The sequence below is a fragment of the Lipotes vexillifer genome, unplaced genomic scaffold (genome assembly GCF_000442215.2).
Source record: "Lipotes vexillifer unplaced genomic scaffold, Lipotes_vexillifer_v1.1 scaffold2476, whole genome shotgun sequence".
NCBI classification, from domain to species: domain Eukaryota; kingdom Metazoa; phylum Chordata; class Mammalia; order Artiodactyla; family Lipotidae; genus Lipotes; species Lipotes vexillifer.
This window is the reverse complement of record NW_006794618.1, coordinates 38,814-45,243: the sequence shown is the minus strand read 5'-3', so window position 1 is coordinate 45,243 and position 6,430 is coordinate 38,814.

Below are 6,430 nucleotides of genomic sequence, written 5' to 3'. Positions count from 1 at the left end.
AGGCCGCAGCATCCCCCAAGGAAGGCTCCGGTGCATCTAAGTTACTTCCCAGGGGTCCAGGGCTAGCCGCGGGGGTCTGAGCCAGGAGGGACACCCAACTCCAGCCCTGGGCACTGTGCTTTGGGCATCGCGGCATGATGGCTGCAGCCAGAGGTCTTGGGCTTCCAAAATCCGTCAGGAGTACCGTGGCTGTGTAAAAATTAGGTGCCAGGACTCGGCCCTTATGACCAAAAAGGCCTTTCGTGTGCTCCCCCACCTTCATCTAAATGTTTTTCACTTGTAGATAATTTTTAACCATCTCCTAAAACAACGCATTTTGTTTAAGTTATGTTTCCCGTATGAACCCCTAGAGGGAGAGCCTGACCCTTTGTGGGGTCGCCTGGGGGATGCCTGCCGCGTGTCCTGGAGTTAGGGGGTTAGGGTTCCTGTCTCCAGGAACCAAGTACAGCCCAGCCTTCAAACCCAGGCCTGGAACCTGGATATGGAGTCTGAAGCTTGGTATTTTTTTTTTTACAGTTTTTTATGCTATTGCTCTGTGTTTTGTGTTTTAAAAAAGGGCCATGATGACAGATAGGAGCTTGGATGCCCTCAGAGAGCCCCTCCCTCCCTCCCTCCTCCCTCTAGAGGAAGGTTCCAGGCCATCTGGTGCAGGCAGGGAAGAGGCCCCAGCTGTTTCTGGGCCCACAGTGGAGATCTGGCCAGGATTGATGCAGTCTAGGGCACTTGTCCCTCATGTGTCCTGAGGGTCTCACTCCAGCGTCATCGCGTCCTGCTGGGCAGGGTGTGTGGGTCTGGCTGTCAGGCTCTGGAGCAGGGGCAGCCGAGCAGGCGGCTCACAAGCACCGTGCCGGGCTCTGTGTCAGGCCCTCCGTTCCCTAAGTGTGTCCTGTTCCGGAAGGGCGCTCCTCAGGGCACTTGCCTCTCCTGGGAAGCAGCCTCCTGCATCACCTCGGTGGGGCCTGAGTGCTGGGCCCAGTGCAAAATGAAAACTCTGGCCCTTTGTTCATAGAGCAGGAAAAAAGTGCCCTTAGAGGTGGTAAAACATAAAGCTTTTTTCTTCCACATTCTCTATGTCATGGTTTTAAAGTTTTGCTGTTTAATGTGCTAGTAAAGAAAAATTAAAAATTTAAATTATTAGCAGGAGTCCGCTTTTCTTTGTATTGTGCAATGACAACTTTAAATGCAAAAACGAGAGCAGTTACCTGTACATGGAGGATGTGAAATGACAGTTTTTATAGTTTGGGCGTGCATGTGTATTTTGTTACCAGACGTTGGAAATGCTGCACAAAACTCTACCTTTTATTCCCCTTCTGGATGGGTGCACATTCTCTCAACACTGCCCTGGCTGATGCAGGAGGAAGGGCCTAGGGGGGTGGTGAGGGGGGGTCTGGGTACCATCTTTGCCTCCTGTCAGTTCACCGTGAGTGGTCGGCCAGCACGAGGGATACTGGGGACAGAGGGACAGACAGGGTTCCTGGTCACGCATGGCTCTTGGAACGCTGTTGCCTTCTTTCTGTGTACGAAGCAAGTTGTGGTTTGAACGGAAAGCATGGCCTCTCAGGGCTGCGGGCTCCCTGCTGCGGGCTCATAGGTGTAACAGGCTCACCTGTACTTGCTCTGAGGCTCAGGGACCTCCCATGCACAGGGGCACTGGGACTCCACGCTGTGTGTGAACAGAGTGGCGGGGGACAGGTGGGCACGCATGTTGTCCCCTTAGACTTCACCTAGCAAACACAAGTCCAAAGATACAATGATGCATTTCAAGGTGACAGCAGAGTGTTGAACAGCGTGGGTTCCCTGAGTGAGGGCCCTGCCAGCGGGACTGCGCAGGCCCATGAAGCCTTGGGGGTGTGGTCTGAGGGGGCACCGGGGTCAGGGGGGCGGTCCGAGGGGGGACGGGGGTCAGGGGGGCGGTCCAGCCCTGACTCTGTTCTTTGCTAGAGGTTCTCTTGAAGAGCCACTTAGTGTAACTGCTGTCCCGCTAATGAGTCTTCTCTTTGAACTTGACCAAAACTGTTCACTAGGGAAATGTGCACATTACCCTCAACACAGTCAGTGTCCTGAGTCCTTGCTCTTCATGCATTCCTGTGTTAGTGACGTGGTATAACAACAGCAACACCTACCTACCTGGTGCTGATGACGTGTCAAGTACTGTCCTGTGTATTTGACACAGTGAATCGCTTCTCACAACAACCTATAAGGTGGGCATTATCAATCCCATTTTATAGATGGGGAAACAGCACAGAGAGGTTCAGCCACTTGCTCCAGGTCACACAGTACCAGGTGGAGCTGGGATTTGGCCCTGGGTCACCTGGCTCTAGAGCTCCTTCCCTGGTGACTTGGAGGGAGGCCATTCAAGTTCCCGGTGGCCAGAGGGCACTGAGCACAGGGTGGAGGGCTGGCTTGTGGATGGGGCCCCAACTGGCCCTAATGGGGCAGAGGGCTGGTGCAGGAGGTGGGGTGGGGAGAAGACTGATGATCACGGGAGCTGCCCTCTGCTGAAGGCCAGGCTCTCCTGGAAGCCCAGTGCTTGTTAGGTAGAAACTGCCAAGGACCCAAGCACAATGGGTGGCACAGGTGCCATTTTTGGCGTGGGGGGAACAGGTTCAGAAATTTTCCGAAGTCACTCGCCTAAGGGGATGGTTGAGCTCCCAATCCCTGCACCTTCTGGACGCGGCGAATGGTCATTCTCAGCAAGCGCTGTGCTCTGGCTGGGGTGGAGGACAGCAGCCACTCGGTGCGGTCGGCAGGGCAGCCCCTCTACTCGGGGCGGGAAGGGGTCCCGGGTGGTTGCTGTCACCCTGGGGCATCCTGGGGGACAGCCCGGCGCTCACAGAGCAAGCCTCTCACCCTCTGCGCAAACAATGAAGTTCTAAATCAAGCGAACAAAACGTTACAATGTGTGCTGTCCTCATCATGACAAATACACCCTGCTAAGGACCCGGAGGTCTGCATTTGAATTGAGCACGGCCAGCCCATGGAGGGCTGTTCTGGGTGGCTGCAGATCGCCCGCCCGGCCGGCTCCTCTTTCCCCACCTTGTTTCCCTCGCCCTCCGTGAGGGCCCGGGTGCCAGGCAGGACGTGCGCAGGCCCGGCCGGCGCCACCGCGGGAGCAGGTGTGCGCCCTCGGGGCTGGGCTGGGGGAGGGGCGCGCTGGGCACGTGCGGGGAGGGGCTGCGCAGGCTCTTCGTCTTCCCCCTCCTGGAGGGCTCGGTTCCTGCGCGCAACTTTCTGGAGGGGTCGACCCCAGTGCCCCCCGCTTCTGGAGAGGTAAGTCCCGGTGCGCCCCCCTTCTGGAGGGGTGGGTCCCGGTGCGCCCCCTTTCTGGAAGGGCCGGCCTGGGCGCCTCTGCGCTGGCGCGGGGTCGCCTCGCCCCGGGAGACGTGCAGCCCCTGAGCCTGGCCGGGGGCCGCACTGCTGTGGAGGACGCGCGCAGATACCAGCTCCGGAACCTAAGGTCGGAGCCGGTGGCCAGCCCTGCCTGGCTGGGTTCCCCCGTGTACCGCGGTCGTGGGACCTACAGGGGCGCCCCTCTCCCCCCAGCCACAGGGCCGGGTGACGGCAGGCGACGCCCAGGGCCCCGCGTGACGCTGATCTTTCCACCCCCCACGGCTGTCATAAGCGGAAAGAGGTCCCCCAGGGCTTCTCAAGCGTCAGTTTCTGTCGAGTGTAGAACGGCCCAGGCCTGTGCGCTCGTTCTCCGGCCCCTGCTGGATTGTAGAGGTCCGCTCGGACTTGGCGCGCGGCCAGCCCCAGAGTGGCCTCCACGCGGGCCGCGGACCTCCGGGCGGGCGGAGACGGCGCGTGTCCACGCGAGGGCGCTGCTCACCGCGCTGGTGGCCGGCCCGTACCGCCTGCGGGGGCGGCCGCTGGGCGCCAGGGGGCGCGCGAGGACCGAGGAGCGCGCGGGAGCCGGCCTACGGATCCCGGAGCGCGCGTCCGGCCGTGTGCGCGCGCGGGGGGGAGGAACCAGAAGCCGGAAACTTCCCCAGAGGGTGCCCGGCGCACCTATGCAGGTGCCGCTTGGCCGCGTTACCCGCGTTCAGGTTCCGCCCTGGGTCCGACCGTGGGCCTCGTTTTCCCGCCCGGGACACGGAGGCCCCGGTGCCGAGGGAGTCGGGACTGGGACCCAGAGCCTGGCTCGGCGCCCTCCCCACCCCCGCGGCCCCCGTGGCAAGTAGGCCCTTCGGGGCCCCTCCGGGGATCTGGGCCCTCGAAGGCCGTTGTGGTCCAGGCGGTAGTGTCTGGGGAGCAGGGGACCCCAGCAGGGCGGGCACCCCGAGACCTTCGCCCTGCCCGTTCCTCGGGCGGCTCGGGTGTGGTGCGGAGCCCGCGCCCCGGTGTCTGCGGTTCTGCGAGGGGGTCGCCTGCGACCCCTCCTGGCCTCGCTGCCAGCGGGGAGCAGCAGCCGGCACCCCCATGCAAGCATGCGCTTGCGTGCATCTCGCAGCCCACCCGGGTGATGCTGACGATTTCCGCGGGTGAGGGTCGAGCCCTGCTCTTCCCGAGTGGGTGTCCCCGCGCGCCGAGGGGACCGTGCCTGGTGCTAAGGACGCAAAGACAGGTCCGCCCGGGCCTCAGCACACACAAGCCTCTGGCCTCTTTGGGGCCAGCTTCCCCTCCTGAGTCTTTTGTTTTTTAGCCCCAATAAGCCTTCAGTGTCCTCCAAAGGAGGAGCTGAGGGACCTTGGGGGACAGTGGGGACAATCAGGGGTTAGTGTTTTTAAAAAAAACTAATAGATTTGAGTTTTTAGACTAGTTTTAGATTTACAGAAAAATGGGGTACAAAGTTCAGAGGGTTCGATATCCCCCTCAACACCCTGTTTCCAATATTATTAACAACTTGTGCCAATATGGCTGATTTGCTATAATGAATGAACCAATATCGATACGTTATCATGAGCTAAAGTCCATACTTCATTGAGATTTCCGTAGTTTTTGCCTAATGTCCTTTTTCTGTCCCAGGGTCCTACCCAGGACCCCATATGACACTTAGGGGTAGTGTCTCCCGAGGCTCCTCCTGGCTGGGGCAGTTTCTCAGGCTCTCCTTGTTTTCCATCCACTTGGCAGTTTGAGGAGTACCGGTCAGGCGTTTTGTAAGATGTGTCTCTGTTGGGATTCAGCTGAGGTTTTTGTCGTGATTAGACAGGGGCACAGTGGTTTTCGGAGAAGAAACCCGCAGAGGAAAGTGCCCTTCTCATCACGTCCTACCCAGGGTGTGGCCCGTACTTGCCGCATGACTTATGGCTGCTGATGGTGACCTTGATCACCTGCCTGGGGTCTGTCTGTCAGGTGCCTCCCCTGTCAGGTCATTGTTTTCCCCCTGTTCATAGTGTCCTCTGGGAGGAAGTCACTCTGCACGGCCCACACTTAAGGGACGTCGTTAGAGAGAGTAACTAACTACTTGGGGTTTTTCTGCACGGAAGTTTTGAGAGATCTGTCTCTTTTTCCCATGTATTTATTTTTTGCAATAACATATTTATATCAGCGTGGAGTCATGACACCGGCATTTATTTTATACTTAAAGGGTAGGAGGGAGTATGGTTTCACACTGGGTAAGGCTGGTGGTCTGTACATGGCTTTTGTTATATGGGTTCCTATTCTTGTCTGTTTGGAATGTTTCAAATGAAGTGAAAAGAAAATGAATTTAGGGCCGATATCCAGGCCCTGAGCCAGGCTGGTGGACAGTCACTGCCCCCGTGGTGCCCCTGTGGCAGGGTGGCCGTACCTGCCCCTTCTCCCTGTCTGTGGTCACAGCCAGGGCTCCTGGGGCGCAGGCCGGACATCCCTTGGCATTCAGAACCTGTCGTACTCAGGGTCCAGTCAGATGTGATTTCTGCCCCAGATGGGACCCCTACCCTGGGTTTAGGCCATGCCCACAGCCCAGTGAGGCGGGTCTGTGGTGGCCTGGCCTCTCTCCTGAGCCCACCCCGCCTGCTTGGACGGCTGCCCGCCTGGGCTGAAGGATGTGGGCTCATTATCTTGTCTGTCTTGGGGGAAGGTATTAGTTTGGCAGTTAATAAAGGATTTTAATTAAAGAGGGAATAATCATTCTGGCAAACTAGCCTCGTTCCCAAACTCAAATGACCTGTCAGAGTTATAAGTTTGGTTCCTTTCCATCTGAGCCTCTGCTGTCTGTTTGGGGGGCACCTGGGGGAACTGGTCCGTCTCTTCCCTTTGAAGCCCCAGCAGCCATCCCACCCTCGCTTCTCCAGGTCACCCCCTCCTGCGGCCCCCGACCCCCAGCAGGCCCCGATGTGCCCCCATCTGCTCATCCCTCATGGGGTTCCACCTCCTTCTAGCCTCTTCTCCGAGTGCCAGCCAGCGGGACTTTGACAAAACTTGAGATAATTGTAGGCTCACATGCAGTTGTAAGAAATAACAGAGGAGTCCTGGCTACCCTCACCCGGTTTCCCCCAGGGAGCGTCGT